The following is a 17,265-nucleotide window of genomic DNA, read 5'->3' on the forward strand; positions in this document are numbered from 1 at the left end:
AGGGTGGTTTAAAAAATCCAGAAGTTAAATCAATTAAAGATTAAATGTAAAATGAAATCAACTGTAAAAAAAAAATGAAAACTGGCTTAAAATTTATAAAATAAGAAAAATAACCTATTTTAATGTGGTTTAAAGTTTGGAATGTGCCAACCTTGATTATGATGCCAGGCAGCATGGAGCCTATATGGTAAACGTGTGTTCACCAATCTTGGAGAGCAGCGAGTAACCAGCCTGATCCAGATGACCTGAGCAGGGTCGCAGCGTACGAGCATGTCTGAGAACACGCAGGGTCTCAAAACCAAGAATTACAAGTTTGACTTCTCAGTTTTACAGGAAGCCTGTGCAATGACCTCACTACAGGTGATCAGTGGTCACACTTCTTTTGAACTAAACCAAACTCAACAGTGTTTAGTATGACTCACACAATGTAGTTCCTTTTATCCCAGTAATGTTTTCCAGTCTCAGTAATAAACTGCAGAGAAACGGGTCCATTGTTTGAGCCCGTGAGAAGCTCATTAATGACTTTTGCCTGGGCTCTTTCTCTGCTGATACACTCTTCAAATAAGCCTTTATGTTTCATTTCCAGGTTTGTCCAGGATTTTATAAGTTCTTAGAAATAAGCAAGGTACAGATGACTTAATAAGAAGTTTAAATGTAGCCAATGTGGACCAAGGCTTAGCATATAAATTAAATAAAATAAGGATTATTTTGAATAGAGAATAAAGCAAAGCCACTATACTAGAGTACAAAAAAAACTGAAGCCAGGAATGAATAGTTCGACTTGAATTAAATTAAAATATTAAAATTTTGTTTTTATTATTATTTTTTTTATAAATGTTAGTGATTAAAAATGCTATAAAAGGAGTAAAGTGTTCAGTTTTAACGTTTTAAATGTGGATGTGAGGTTTAATCCTGTCACTTACTTCCTTTTATGTAAGATGTTGAATTAAAACATTAACTGCAATGCTTTTTTTTAACTTTTGAAAATCCCAGCTTAGCCTTTTGAGCTCCATTTGTCGTCTCATTAGTCAAGAAAATCCCTTGAAAAGCACAAAGTTTCCAGCTTGAACTCTGATCCCGATCATCACACAGCTGCTGTCTGAAACTAAAAGTTTGTTATAAAATCTTTTATTTATCCTGTTGAGTGTCTCTTTAGATTTTGTGTCCTGGGATGCTTTAACTTCTCCGAACTATCGAGTATTTTGTGTGAGCCCTAAACCCCCACAATCAGTTTTCTTAATATGACTTTAGGCCTCGTGTTTTTGATATTAATTAAATTATTTAATATATAGTTATAGTTAGTATACAATCTTATAGTTTTTGTTTTATACTTTGTTTGTAGATGTAATGAAAAGGTCATTTAATTTTTGTTTCATTTGGTTCTTTAGTCAGTTATAACAGTTTCTGCACTGTGGTTAATCGATTACTGGTTGATATACGCTCCTGTGCTCAGTTATGACCACGAGGTGACAGAAAGCATGAGATCCAGAATATGAGCAGTGGAGATGGGCCTCCTCCAAAGGTTGAGCCACACACAAGGGGACTAGGGTGGAGCTGCTGCTCCTCAATATCGAAAGTGCCAGTTTAGGTCGTTCAGCCATTTGACCAGAATGGCTCTTAGGTGGCTCCTACGTGTCTACTGAGAAGAGTTCCCAGGGCAGCCACAGGACATGTTAGAGAGTTGGCGTCCCTCGGCTGGCTTGGGAAAGCCTTGGTTTCCCCTGGAAGAGCTTGAGGTGAACGGGGAGACCCGGACCTGGATAAGTGGCCATTGTTTATGATGGGACAGTTTAGAGTTGCATTGGGCAGCATTTTTTTTTCCCTCAGAGGGCCAGATTGGCTTAGTTACAGTAAGTGAAGAGCCAGATATTAACCAGCTAACATTAAACTTTAAGTGCTGTAATTTATTAAAATCCATTAATGACAGATTCCTTGAAATTAAGCTGGGATACTTCAAAGTGTGATCAATGCGAAAAACCTAAATGCTTCCTACATTTGTTTATTAATTGAAATGCACACCTGCATCAGTAAATACAGACCATGTACATAGATGCAAATTATGTTTTATCATTGCAACGGGCTTACTCTTATTTTGAAAGTTTTGGCCTAGCAACTACCTTTATCTCTGTAAAAGTGTGTGTTCCCCAAACAGTTGGTTAGGGGTTCCAGTAGCGCAGAGAGCGCTGCACTAAAAATGTCCTTATGAGTGTTTTGGCTTGCAGCAGATCATCTTGATCAACTCTTCTGCGAGCAGCAGTGAAACTTGGACAAAGTGCAAACAGGAAATGGAGCGCGTTCACCTTAGCTGCTGCAAAAGGTGCAGCTTTTACTTTGAAGGTGAACGTCAGTACAAAGAAACGTATCACTGGGCTTATCTTACATTTATGTGCTATTATTACATTTTTATTTAACAAGGAAGAGAACCTCAAGAATTTAATTGACTCATTTGTATGATTTGCGACTCATTGCTTCCTGTGACAACATGCAGTATACATGTTTTGTTGTGTGCTTTCCTGGCCAATCGCTGGGCCCAATTAGCCCCTCTGGTGAGCTGCACTTCTGCTCCAGCTACTGCTAAACTAAGTAATAGTACTGAGTGAGAGGAATGTTTGAGGTCGATGATTGAGAGGTGAATGTTTGCTTTTGGAGTTTGAGCGTCACCTTTAACCCCTCACATCGATCTCACACTTGCCATTTTCCTTCCTGTTTTATGTAATTGGTATAGATAAGAGCAGAGCTGCCACCACTTTGCATGGACTGAGTCAAGTAAGACCCTTCTCTCTGACTACAGTTTGGCGAGGTGAGCTGTACGCTGGCCTGAGGAAAACGACAAATGTCTGTGAGAAAAACGGCACATGTTCCAGTCTCATTCCCTGATCCAGATGTGCTAGACGAAATGTCTGCACAAGGGTTTCAAAATCATTTTATATTAAAACATGTGTTTGCAAAGTGTTGAAAGAAGCATTTACACTGGAGGACAGTAGTAAAATCTGTAATAAATGTGTGAGGAGAATTGTTTTGCCTGTAAATGTGTAGTCAGATCTGATAATGTATTCTCAGCTCTCTGCATGAGCTCATTTACCTGCCAGAAGCTTGTCCGTGTCCAGCAGGAAGTTTTTATACATAACAGGCTTTTGCCTGCAATTGAAATAAAAGAAGTTGGGTAATTTTTCTCTTGAATTGAGTCTTGCAGGAAGTGCAGTGAACACACCTGCCTGTGTGGCAGATGATCAGCAGTAATAGCGTCTAATTACGACGCTGGTATTCAACTGCTAAATGTCAGCACATGAGTGACCTGGATACTGACCTCATTCACCTGCTTCCATTGTACCTGCCACTGTGATAAGAGCCAGGAAGTGCGTTTGTTTCCGTCTGGGCGATGTCATGTGGTCAGAAAAAGGAAATTGGTTTGAGTTTAATGTTTACTTAGCTCTGCGCAACCATGTCTAATCTAATCGGGATATCTGCAGCTCATTTACATCCAATTTGTCAGCTGAGATGACATCATGTGCAAGGATCACCTTGTCTGTGTCTGCTGCTCTTAAAAAGGGGGCTTTATGTCCAGTTTTTAATGTCAAATGACCAAAGTTAGTGTGAGAAGTACTGGAACGGTGTCTGTGTTAGTGGGCTCGCTGGTAGGCAGATGTCTTCCTGTGCTTGACAGCGTGATCTCTGAGGTCACCGTAAGTGGGGAAACTTGCCGCTTCCTTAATTAAAGTCCTGGCCATTAAAAGTGATGACTGAAAAACCACAGTGAAAGAAGAAGTTAAAAAAAAATGTTGTAATATTAAACGTATTGTACTTGTGCCTCGAGTACAGAGGGCGAGTCATGCGAGAGATGTTAGACTGTGTGTATCAGAAAACTAACAATGATACTGTTAATGTTCAGAATGTACCCAGACTGGCTTTGATTAGTTACTAAAGAATAAAATGCAGTATATTAGTTTATTTAATTAATGAGCTGGGTGCTTGAGGTGGTTTAAGTGACTTTGAATGGTTGTTGGTATCAGACGGGCTGGTCTGAGATTTCAGAAACCGTAGATCTGCTGGGACTTTCCCAAATAATCAACTCTGGGTTTACAGAGAGTGATATTAAAAAGAGAAAATTCCCAGTGAGTGACAGAGGCCATGCTGTTTAAGGCAACAATAACTCAAAGTACCACTCGTTACAATCAAGGTCTGCAGAAGAAGAACGTTTCAGACTCTGGAGCAGATGGCTATAGCATCAGAAGACCACACCATGTTCCACTCCTGCTTTGGCACACTTTGGATATTTTGGGACCAAATGAGAATCGTGTAAACCCCACAGCCTACCTGAGTATTGCTGCTGACCACATCCATCCTTGTAAGACCGCAGCGTGCCCATCTTCTGATAACACATCATGTCACAAAGCTCAAACCATCTCAAACTCATTTCCCTAACATGACAATGACTTCTCTGGACTCAAACGGCCTCCACAGTCAGCAGACCTCAGTCGAACAGAGCACCTTTGAGATGTGATGGAACTGGAGATTCACATCAGGGATGTGCGGCCAGCAAATTTGAACCCAAAATCTCTAAAGGAATGTTTCCAGCACCCTGAATCTCTGCCACGGAGAATTAAGGCGATCCTAGTATCATGTAACTAATATAATGGCTACTGTTGTGGAGTAGCTGTAACGGGTACATTTTTACAGCAGATTCGTGAGCTGAAGATTACAGTGGGGGATGTTACTTTGAACATTTCCGGTCTCCTGCTGTATTATTCACCACAGAGGGTTATTATTCATCAAACATTCCTGTTTCTCATGGTATAAAATGAAGACTTCAATACGAAAAGTATTGCAAACACAGACCAATTTCTACCATGACCAATTGGTCTTCTGTGGTTTATCTGATGATGTTTTGGTCGCAAACCATTCAACTCTTCTGTGATCAACTTCATATTCCATAATTCAGATCTGAAATGAGACGCAGAGCAGAATCTGCTGGTCCTTTTGCCTTTAGCTGGAGCGTTTTGTGTTCTTTCTCTGTGGTTTTTCAGCAGATGTGTTTTTGATTTTGCAGTTTCTTTTCAGAATGGGTCACACTATTGGCTGTTTCCATTTATCTTTAAGAGATTGTAAAATCTGGAGTTTCTGCTGCAGTTGTGAACTTTTATCAGTAAAAAGTCGCAGCTCTGAAAGGCGTAAGCTTGTTTGTGAAATCTCAGCGCTGGGCAGCTTTGAGTTGGTGTCGAAACTTTTTTTTTTTTTTCTTTTCTTTAACTGTGGTCATATTGCTTCTGAATGAATGCAAAGGAAGCGCTGAGGTCAGTTTAACACACGCGGGGGTATCTGAGGAGGGAGGATGTTTTTGTAGTGTGTGTTTGTGTGCATGTTCCTCATGTTGTAATGAATCTGACACATGCAAAGTGATTCTCTGTAACACATTTTGTGAGATTTTTGTGCTTTAAAGTTAGTCTCCAGTGACTGCGCTGCAATGTCCTCTAAACTGCAGGAAAGCAAGTGGATGTGTTGTGGTCTGACTTTAGGCATCTTTGGAAAATGACTGTGGAAACCAGTTTGTTGATGGTTCTTGCCTTGGACTTTTTTCATCTATCTTTTTAAACTAGTAAATAGCGCCCTAGTAAATTTGTAAATCCAGTAAATTTATACAAAGTTAGGGAACTTAGGCGTAGTTACAGCAAGTGGTTGGTGCCATGCCCGACTGCGATAGGCTGTCAAAGATCGCTTGGTTTGACCAATGTGCATACCTCCCCGGTTAGATCAAACATAGCTTGGCTTACCTCTTCAAGCAAGCATTAGTGCGATCGCTGTCATACACTTCTTTGACAGATGGCTGGCTCTGCAGAAATCACTAATTAGTAAATATGTGAGAGGACAGTGTGCCACTTCGTCCTAAATTAATCTGCAAAATGCAAAATCACGAAACCTGTGCTTTGCAAGCGTGCATTTGAAAAGCACCTGTCTGTGCGTCAAACTGAAAGTGAGTGCAAAAGACAGCAGAGAGACTCAGACTGGATTATAAGTTATCGTCAGGCACAGTACGAGGCAGCGGTGCCTGATGTGAGCACACCCTGAGCGCATTCAGCTGGTTCTTCCCAGTTCCTTCCTCACAGCGACGAACCCATCAATCCCTCCATTTTCTTTACTGTTAATTAAACAATCGGATGGGGCTGGAAGATCAGGAACCTTCTTGCTGTGAGCTGACAGTGCTGACCGCCACCCCACAGCTTATTAATTTAATACTGGTGTTGGATCAGGACTGTCGGCAGTACTATAACAGAGGTGGTGAAGTTGGATCGGTGCATCGTTGGCAGCCAGGATCAGATTATCAGATTTAGCTCTCTGGAAACTTTGAGTTCAACATGGTGTACATCTGTGAGGAGAGTCTCACCTGACTCAGAGTCTGTGTGACGATCTGCTCTGCTCCCATCAGATACTAATTACATAAGCCAGGTAGGAAAATCCCAAGTGTGGGATCGATGTGAGGGGTTAAAGGGTTCAAACTCCAAAAGCAAACATTCACCTCTCAATCATTGACCTCAAACATGCGTCTCTCAGCACTGCTGCTCACTTTAGCATTAGTTGGGGCAGAAGTGCAGCCCACCAGGGGGGCTGATCGGGCTCAGTGATTGGCTTTGCAAAAGTATTAAATAAGGAAAGAGCAGGATTTTAGATTTGAAACAATGAGTTGCAAACCACAATGAAAATGCATGAATTTATGGGCCAGGGCACTAACAGAGGACTTTATTAATCACGACTCTATTTTCCTGGTTAAATAAAAACTTAATAATACTACACAAATGTAAGATAAGCCATGTGACGTGTTTCTTTGTAGGGAAAGCAATCTGAGTGTGAGAATACGAGTGAGCAGTGATTTTAAAAGTAATCGGTAAAATCTTACATTTTTAATCTTTCCAGCCAGTCAGTGGATCTAACCATCAGTCAACATTGATGTAGACTTCTGAAAGATGAGCTCAATCAGCAGTTATTGTCCTTTATTAGCAGCAGATAAATGGATAAAGTAATACGTGCTGATGAATTTCATGCCACCTGTGCCAGTCGCGGTGCTGCAAAGCTTTTATGTGAGGTTATTAGACTGGAAGACAGGGGAGTCAGGTGGCCTTAAACAGCTGCTGCAGGAGGGTGTTAAATTAAAGGAATTAATGATTAATTTATGAAGACTGCAGTTTGGTCTCCTGCAGTGACCTCTGGATATTCAAAGCGAGCAGCAGAAAGTTTGACCTGAGCTCCTCTTTGGATAAAAAAAAACAAATAATAAAGAGTTCAAAGGTCTCAGAAAGAGAGCAGGGAACAGAGTGTTGTCCATGAGCCAATTTCATACCATTTAAACGGATTCAGTGCTCACTCAGGTAACATAAGCACAGTTTTATTAATGGACAGCCACGATTTGGTGAGTTTTGTTTTCATATTTTGCATTGAGCACTGATTTTTAACAAGTGGATGAATGAAACTCCCACTCGCTCTCACTCGCTCTGACAACCTTGGCCCTCTCTGCGCTGCATCCTGTTGTTTCCTGTGCGAGGTGACAGAGACGAGCGGATGCCGGGGAAAACACTCGCAGCTGTTTGCCTTCACGTTTCCCATCAGCACATTTTACCGCCGTCCCTCCAGGCTAATTGCACGCACACGGCAAGCACGACCGAGAGTTTTATTGGAGCAGCGGAAGACAGCAGCGGTTTTATCTGTTTGTGCTCTTCACGTCGCTACCGGCCCAAATGTTTTCATCTCCTTCTGCTAGGTGTGACGCAAACAGCAGTTGCTGTGACTTTTTATTTTTTCTGTTTGGTCCAGAAGTTTCTGGGCGGTGACACAATTTTTAGTTTTCTGCCTGTCGATGACGACAGCAGCAACGGGTTAAACAAAAACACTGTTTCGGCCATCATCAAGTTACAGCCTTTTCTACACACAGCCCTCTCTCGTCAAGCACTGAGATGTAATTGGATACATAAACATGATCTTAAGCAGCTGTTTTATTGACCAGGATTATTTTTAAAGGTTCTGTTTCTTCATCTATAACAAGCAACCAATCGCAGTGAAGTGCTCGTAGTGCAGGTGCGCGTCATCCTTCTATGCTTTGGTTTCAAACACAGTCTTCTTTTTAGGTAATGTTCAGATGTTTTATGCAGAAACATTTCTCTTTTAGCTTTTGTATTTGCTTCAAGGCTTTTGGCACAGCAAACCTTTATTTTCCTTCAATATAAAGGCGGGTCTTTAATGTAATCTTTCAGAAAGGCTCAGGAGGAAAAACAGAGGTGAAGCTGAAGTGTGACCAGGATGGACAAGATTAGGGATGAGTGAATCAGAGGGGACAGCTCAGAATGAGAGGTTTGGATATGTGCAGAGGAGGGACGAAGGATGTTAAAGATGGAGGTTCTAGGCAGGAGGGAGACCAAAAAGAAGATTCATGGATGTAGTGAAGGACTAGCAGAGGGTTGAAGTGACAGCAGAGGATGCTGGGAAAGGGTTGGGTGGAGGCAGATGGTCTGCTGTGGCAACTCATAAAGGGAGCAGCTGAAAGAAGAAATGTAACATTAACCTTTTTTTTTTCCTTTGAGGTTTTTTGTTCCCTTAGTTGATTTTTAAGTTGCTTGTCATGTTTTGGTTGCTGTAACACAGTAACTTAGCAACTAGGATTTATCTCTTATTCCCTGTTGGATATTGGTGTTATTAACAGCATATGCATGTAAGGGAAATCTGTGGGAGCCAGAAGTTTCAGTTTTTCTTCTACTTTTGTCATCACAGCACCTACTCAGCGTCAAAGTTGGCCACTGTGCAAACACAACCTCACAAAACAATCTACATGAGAATTACCACTGGCATTTAAAACACCCCAACATGCAGGAAACAAGCTGTTAACAGGGAGATATCGCTAATGCTAATGTAAGCAGAATAATATTGTACTAGATGCCTGCTAAAATTAAACTTTTTTTTTTTTCACCTGCTGTACTTGACGCACACATGGGACTAGAGGCACCTTTTAAAATTGTGCGTGTGGTTTGTGTCATATGTGTCATAGTCTTTAATAAATCAGGAGTTTTGGCTCCACCGTGCTGTCTGGAGGTCAAAGGTTAAAGCTTAGAGCCTGCAGGTTTTGACCTCTGAGACCCTTAATGACCAAAATCAGACTGTGGAGTTTGGTGATAGCATCAGAGAAGAGTTAGGAAAAATTACTGTGTGTGTGTGTGTGTGTGTGTGTAAACCCGGTTAATGGAGGATTACCCATAAAGAGAGGATCAGTGTGTATTAAACACACACTCTGGTGCATTAACGGTCCTCTCAGTGCGCTTCTCTGCTCACCTCAGAGCAAACGTCAGCTGACGGCTCTATATCCAACACAATTGGATGGAGACCAAATGCATCGTCATGGCAGCTGATCTGAAGTGTTTTCACTTCTGGTTCAGACCTCACCCAGTCCGCTTCCTGCTTTAGTCCTGCTTTCAGAGGTTTCTTTGGTCCAGGTGAATTTCTGAAAGTTTTTTTAAGATAAAAATAAAAAGTTGAAATGCTTCATTCGGTTTGATTAAAGGGGCCTCTATCTCCTGTTCAAGTAAGTTCGTATTAAACATGGTTTCATATGACGTATGATTAATGCCTGTGAGGTGAAAGTAGAGTTGGTGTATTTTCCAGGGAGAAAATAAAACGTTAATGTGTGAAAACGTCATTCTTAGGCAGGATGGGAGAGGAAGATGTGAGGTTATTTCAAAGCTGGGAGTGTGCATGACATGTTGCTGATGGCATCTGATTATGTTATATTGTGAATTGTCAGGAAGTGCACGTCCATGGTTAAAATTTACATGCAGCCCGGGGCGTCCATTGTCATAGGTTAGCAGTCATCAATTTGAATATAAGCTGATGATGCTCTATAGTGTCAGAGTCCACCTTTATATACTGGCCCACGGGCTGTTATCTCATTCAACATCTGGCCGAATATTCTTGTATTCAGGTGGCAAAATCAATAAGGAACAGCAATGCAGACACGGAGGAGGAGCTGACACATGCCCAGCAGAAGTTCACGACCTTTTCACTTATTGTTTTTATAATAGTAAAGATTTTCTCTGCTTTCTATATCTAAACTGTAAATTTAGCGTAGATATTTGCTCAGTCTTTCGACACACTTTTTTGTCACGGTTAGAGCTACAGCTCACTCCTCATTGATGCAGAATTCCAAAATAAAAGCTTGGTACCTTCCATGATAGAGGCTACGCTTGCTTCAGCTAAGTTGATGAACTTGTCCAGTGTGAGGTAACTGCAGTTGAAACCAAGATTCAAACCGTGAATCATGCAGGAGGAGTGCTTCTGCATGACAATAAAACAACTAAACATATAAAGCCATAAATGTGCAGAAATGTTCTTTTTTTTAAATTGGTTTTATGTATTAAATCAATATTGATGTAGAGAGGAGCACTTTGTCTAATCTAATGATGCTTTGTCATGTTTAAAGAATGAATGTGCAACTGAAACCTGTTCTGCTGATTAAAGAAACAACATCAGGCCAGCTGAGTGACTGCAGCATCATCCTCCATGCCCTCTAGACACAATTTTATTTCCTCCTATTGGACAACGAGCTAAAGCAGAGCTCTTATAACACAATCCAAACCTACTTAGCTTCAACTTTAGAAAGTAATAACTGATCAGTAAGTTATTTTGTCTTGTTTTTTTTCCTTTAATCAGAGTTGAGTGGTTGACCATTGAAGAAAACAAATATCGCCTTCGATGGTCCAAAACCCTGCAGCTCTCCACCAGCACATAAAAGCATGACCACACATCACTCATACTAGAATCCTGTCAGTGTTACAACTGCTTTTAATATTTTATTGCTTGCTTTTAAGTCATTGCATGGGTTTCAGCCTCCTTACCTCTCTGCCCTTTTAACTTTAAGTGCTTCCACGGGAATGCTGAGGATGAGGTGCCCCTGGTTGTCCAAGGTTAGGGCCTCGGTGGTTGCAGCAACTGTATCGAGGAATAAACTGCCCCTGACTCCAGCAGACAAGTTTAAAAACAGTTTTTAAATGAAATTTTTTGACAGCAAGTACAAAGAGCCACAAAAGGATCAGGGTTGCAATGTTTTCGGAGGATGTGCCCATCACAAATAGGCCAGCATGAGCTGAGTTTCATCTCCTGTGAGAACTCAGACACCAAATAGTTTCTACAGCTTTTTGTTGTTGTTGTTGTTGTTGTTGTTGTTGTTGTTGTTGTTTATCGTGTCCCTGATCAGACCGTCCTGTTCCCGTGTTTCTGACTGTCAGCATCTCTCTTTTTTTGAGAGGCAGTGTGTAGCCGCACGGCGAATGACTGCAGGGTATTAGTGACGAGACCTCAGCCATAATTCATGATGCACTTTGTGTGTGTGTGTGTGTGTGTCTGTGTGTGTGTGTGTGTGTGTGTGTGTGTTACATCTAACGTGATCCACGCAGCTTGTGCCTCGTCACCTGTTGGGTTGTTTCCTGCTGTCACAGCGGCCTGCAGGATCCACACTGCATGCTTTCTGCACGCTGCTAACATCCTGCTCAGCTCAGCAGGAAGCTGCTCCACCTGCTCCGTCTGCAGGCTGCAGAAGCTGCTGAACTCCAAATCCACTGCACACACACTTTATCACAAAAACACACACACCCTTCACAAAGCTGCAAGAGCACAAACTCTTCAAATTAGCTCCTTATTTCCTCACTAATCAAGTTACTTAGAAGATTTGAGATGGACTTTTATTCAATTCAATTCGTGAATTATGATATAAATAAAAAGGAAAATTAAAAACACCATATATAGTGTGTATATAGTGTTTTAAATACACTATACAGGCAATTAGGAGAAACACCATGTACATCTTTACTTATTGCAGGACCAGCTGTGAGTGAAGTCTGGGTGCCGTTAAGTACAGTTTGTGCTCTCAAAAGCAGGAAAACCTCATGTATCAAAATGGCCAGCAGTGAGGTATATACGCTGTATGGTTAAGGAAATAAAACCTGCCAAACCACTGCCACGTTTCCTTTAAATGAAGTCTTTACTTATAGATGTCGTGTCGCAGAGAAGTTAATGTCATTATTTCTCAGGAATTGTGCAGAAAATAACAAAAAGGAAACGGAGAAAGTCGTGAGAGGTAGTGAGAAGTTCCATTTTTACATGTGTTGGTGTTTCTTTGTAACTTATATTGATTTCATACAAATGTATAGGCGTGTCTTTATTAAGCCAGTATGCATTTATTTAAACTTCAAACCTGGCAAAAAACTCATATCTTGCATGGTTGGAACAAGGTCCAAGTAGAGCTTCAACGTGCAACAAGAAATGGGAGTGAGACAAAACATTTTTTGAGCATGCAATGTATTGAAAACAACACTTAAACTGAAACAGGGTGTTTTACAGCTGATCAGAAGTTTAGGACCACATGTCCTTAAAAGGCAAAATCTGTGCAAAAAAATTTCATTTTCTCTCAGGTGGTCACACTGTCATGATGTTCTGATGGCAAAGGCAAATAAACGTTTCCTTTTTGAACATGGTCGGGTTGTTGAACCACATAAGCAGGGTCTCTCACAGCATGCTGTCACTGCTGAGGTGGGATTCGGTAAGACAGCCATTTGGAATTTCTTAAATGATCCCGAGGGTTATGGAACAAAAAAGTCAAGGAAACCCCCCCAAAATTTTTACCAGCACTGAGCTGGAGGATCCAATTGGCTGTCTGTCAAGACACTGGACAATCCTCGCCCCAAATTAAGGACGTTAGTGGTGCTGACTGCGGCCTAATAACTATCAGACGGCATCTGAGACTGAAGGGCTTCAAAAACAAAAAACGTCTTCAAAGGCCTCGTCTCCTTAACGCCACAGAACTGACTGTTTGGACTTTGCAAGAGAGCACCAAACATGGGACATTGAAAGGTGGAAGAAAGGTTTTTTGTTTGTTTTTTTTCCTCATGAGAAAAGTTTAACCTGGATGGTCCTGACAGTTTCCAACGTTACTGGCATGACAAGCAGATCCCACCTGAGATGTTTTCTATGCGCCACAGTGGAGGGGGCGCCATAATGGTCTGGGGTGCTTTTTCCTTCAGTGGAACAATGAAGGGACGTCATACGGCCACTGGCTATGTCCAGATGTTGCAGAGAGCATCCCTCATGTCTGAGAGCCCTTGTCTGAGTGGTAACGACTGGGTTTTTTTTAACAGGACAACGCTACAGTACACAGTGACTACAGGAGGAGGGACTTCTTCCAGGAGAATAACATCGCTCTTTTGGACCATCATGTTTGTTCTCCTGATCTAAATCCAATTGAGAACCTTTGGGGATGGATGGCAAGGGTAGTTAAAAAAATGGACAACAGTTCCAGACAGTCTTCACAACTTGGAGAAATGTTCCCACTCGCTTCTTTGAAGCGCTTGCATTAAGCATGCCGCAACAAATTTTTGAAGTGATCAACAAAAACGGTGGAGCTACTCATTACTGAGTTCATGGTTGGAACTTTGATTTCTGCTTTGAAGGGTTTATGGGTTTTTTGGAGGTGTGTTCCTAAACTTCTGATCAGCTGTAAAACAGCCTGTTTCAGTTTAAGTGTTGTTTTCAATACATTGCATGCTCAAAAAATGTTTTGTCTCACTCCCATTTCTTCTTGTTGCATGCTGAAGCTCTACTTGGAACCTTGTTAAGATCCAACCATGCAAAATATGATTTGTTTGCCATTTTTCAGGTGGTCTAAAACTTTTGATCAGGACTGTATATCGGATGAAGGGTTTAGGAGTTTCATCTCCTTTACATGTGCCACCCTCTTTTTTTAAATGGACCAAAGGTAATTGGACAGTTTACTCAAAGGCTATTTACTGGGCAGGTGTGGGCAATTCCTTCGTTATGTCATTATCACTTAAGCAGATAAAAGGTCTGGAGCTGATCTGAGGTGTGATGCTTGCATTTGGAAGATGTTGCTGTGAACAGACAACATGCTGTCAAAGGAACTCTCCATGCAGGTGAAACAAGCCATCCTTAATATGCGAAAACAGGAAAAAAAAACAAAAACACTCCTTTTCCACTCCTGCTATTGTAGCAGGAGTGGCAAAATCTACAGTTTGGTGCATCCCGAGAAAGAAAGAAAGCACTAATGAACTCAGAAATACAAATAGACCTGGACGCCCACCAAGGACAGCAGTGGTGGATGATCGCAGAATCATTTCCACAGTAAAGAGACAAACCTCATCACGACAGCGGTGTGGTGTTAATGTGTTCAAGACTTCAGGCTGTCATTAGCAGCAGAGGGATTTCAACCAAGTATTAAAAATTAACATTTTGTTTTCAGTTAGTTAGGGTGTCCAGTTACTTTGAGCCCGTGAAATGAAGAGATAGTGTTTAAAAAAAACAAAAAAAAACGCTTTAGTTTCTCACATTTTTATGTATTTGAATCGCTTTCTTCAACCCACTGAATTAAAGCTGAAAGTCTGCACTTCAGACTGAGTTGTTTCATTCAAAATTAATTGAAGTAATGTACATAACCAAAATTAGAAAAAAAAAGTTGTCTCTGTCCAAATATTTAAGTTAAGTTTACTGCTAAAACCAGGATTTTTATTTATTCATTCATTGCTTGTCTTAGGCACCATCTGAATGATAAGTGGAGTAACAGGCCAAACAGGCCTAGTTCCAGCTCCTAATTTTCATTCTTGGACTCTACTAGGGTAGCTTTGCATGATTCACGCTTCAGAATAATTCCTATTTAACTAATATGGGTCTGAAATGAGCCCCTTTCAGCCAGTTTTATTCTGATTAGCAGGTGGGTGGGACTTCTGTACCTAAGATGACCAATCAGAAAGGAGTTCATGGTCCCACAAATGTCTCTTTGCGTACATGTTACCGTTTATCCAACAAGCAGAGAGAAGTTATAACCCACGCAGTTCTCAAAAGTCCAGACTGTGCATTGCTGGAAGCAGATGACGTATGCGTCTGCCTGATGCTGATTGGTTGACAAGGGGGCCTGAATAACGGTCACCAGGCGTGAAAGAAGCATGAAACGAATTTCTCCATTGACTGCGGAGCTCTCTGCAGGTAAACAGGTCATCCCCTGCTGAGCCATAAATTCCACCTTTAAGAGATCCGGTCCCACTGACATCCAGAGCTAAGTAGAAAAAACCGTCTGAAACCTAGCATTCAGGGCAGCTTGAAGCCTGAGATATTGTATTTTTAAACTTTCAGACTGTATTTTGATGTATTTTCAAATGTTCTTTAATTATGATGGTGGTGATCAAATGCACATTAATGTAAATATGCACTATTTAGTCCATTTTCCTTATATGGACTAAATGCTCAAATAACAAGTATTGAGAGAAAGTTTTACGAAAGATTATTGGCCTGTCCCCCCTTGCAGAGGCATTGTGCCTCAAGCAAAGCAGCACCGACTCAAACATTAGATTCTCTCTGGGGTTTTTTTTTGGTCTGGGAACTAAACAGAGAAGCGGCTTTGCATTAGACATGGACAGTGACCCAAACGTGGAGCTGTCACCACAACATTTGTAAACTTCCTGTTAAAAGAGAAAAAGGAGCTGTAGCTGCTGAGGAATCTTCATGCTTTTCAGCAGAAAATCTAATTCTTGATTTAATTCTACCTATTTCAGCTGCTGTGGGCTTCTGGTAGTTTCCCAGTGTGGCGTTTCTGTGAATTTGTTTCATCACTTGTTATCTGTTCCTCATACGGAAAGGTTAAGTAATCTTTGACTTTGGAAAGAAGCCGGACCACGACAGGCGATGAGGTCATGATTTTAACAAAAAAAACTTCCATCTAAGTGGAAAAATTGTTGCAGTGAGAATAAACTGATGATAGTTCACTGAAAGGGGTCAAAGGTCAGCAGGCTAGAGCAGCTCTTTTACAGATAGTTCAGCGCGGCTGTAAAACAAATAGAGCACAGAAACTTTGCAATTCAAATAAAAGAAGGACTAAAATCATATTTACTGATTATCTGGGTTTCCTGCACCAGTTTTAAAGTTCATTCTCTTTTAAACAAAACCTTCTTAGGTGCTTTATTCACTGATGATCTCCTGTTTTGCATGCTAGTGCTCAGAATGGCACAAAATATAAAGACACTAACTACTATCAGTGTATCCCCACACATACACATTACCCAAGTATATTACGAGGCTCATTTTAAATTTGTTATTTTTAAAAATCGGTCTTATTTTTGAAAGACCAGTTGCTGCTAACTGTTCCAAACACTGAGTCAGAACTTTTTGAAAAAAATCCCACAAACGAGACAGGAAGTGGCCCGCCTGAGTGTAAAAAGTGCTTTATTACATGTGTTTATGTCTAAGAGTCGCTATCCATTTATCTCTTTCATCGCACAGATTATGATGAATGAGTCCTCCTCTTCAGTCATACTTGATGGGTTTTCCCCTCGGGCTATAATTTTAAAAACCTACCGCGGGATAAAAGCCGCAGCAGGCGGCAGTGGTGTAATATGTTAGATTGCTTTATTTTGAAAGCTAGCTAGTTCCTAGTTGGAAACGAGTTACCACTAAAAGCTGCCCTAAAGGCTCTGTGTAAAGTGAAGCCATTAAGCTAATCTAGCAATATTTCTTGGCCAACAGGGGGCGCCTGCTCTGGTTTAAAAAGACATGAGAGGAAAATGACCTTACTTTTTACTGAGATCAAAAATAAAGTGACCACTTTCCTGATGGCTGCAAGGTCTCGGTCACTAATTTTAAGTCTTATTGAATAAAACGTTTACCTTCTCAGTTTTGGCACTTGGAAAGACAGTAAAGCAGGGTAGGCTGTAGTGTCACTACAGTATAAACTGTAATGTCCTTCAGTGTCACTGTTAGATCCACTCTTATTCACGATGCCTGGTTTCAAAAGCTAAGTTGGTGATACCTGAAATCCTCAGACTGATTCTTAAAAAAAAAGCACCAGTGGGTGAAATCCTGAAATTATTTGTTAACTAATCAATCAGCACTCCACCCTATTGAGTAACTGTGCTCACCTCATGCAAGTGAAAAATTAAAAATGGCATATCCAGCATACATAAAACCAAAATTGAGGCTTCAAAACTGCTGTTCAAACTAATGGGTAATGTCACAGTGGATGTGTCCGTCTTTTATATACAGTCTGTATTCGGCTGTATGTTGTAGCGATCAGCAGAAGGGGAAGCTGGGGGGGGGGGGGGCATGTGGTCTGTAACTCAACCACCACACCACAGGAGTCAGGTGAACATGTAAAACCACCATGAGGCTACGACTGTGCCTGACTGATTTTTATGAGTGTTGCATGAATGTATCGCTTTCTGTTTTTCTTTGTTTAATTTT

General features: G+C 41.0%; 1 protein-coding gene across 2 annotated transcripts in view; it reads left to right on the top strand.

Moving 5' to 3' along the window:
- The window catches only part of LOC101483444 (serine/threonine-protein kinase D3), a 55,810-nt gene that overhangs the window by 16,183 nt on the left and 22,362 nt on the right, over positions 1 to 17,265 (top strand). The gene's annotated exons all lie outside the window — the stretch shown is intronic.

This window comes from Maylandia zebra, linkage group LG15, assembly GCF_041146795.1.
Source record: "Maylandia zebra isolate NMK-2024a linkage group LG15, Mzebra_GT3a, whole genome shotgun sequence".
Lineage (NCBI taxonomy): Eukaryota > Metazoa > Chordata > Actinopteri > Cichliformes > Cichlidae > Maylandia > Maylandia zebra.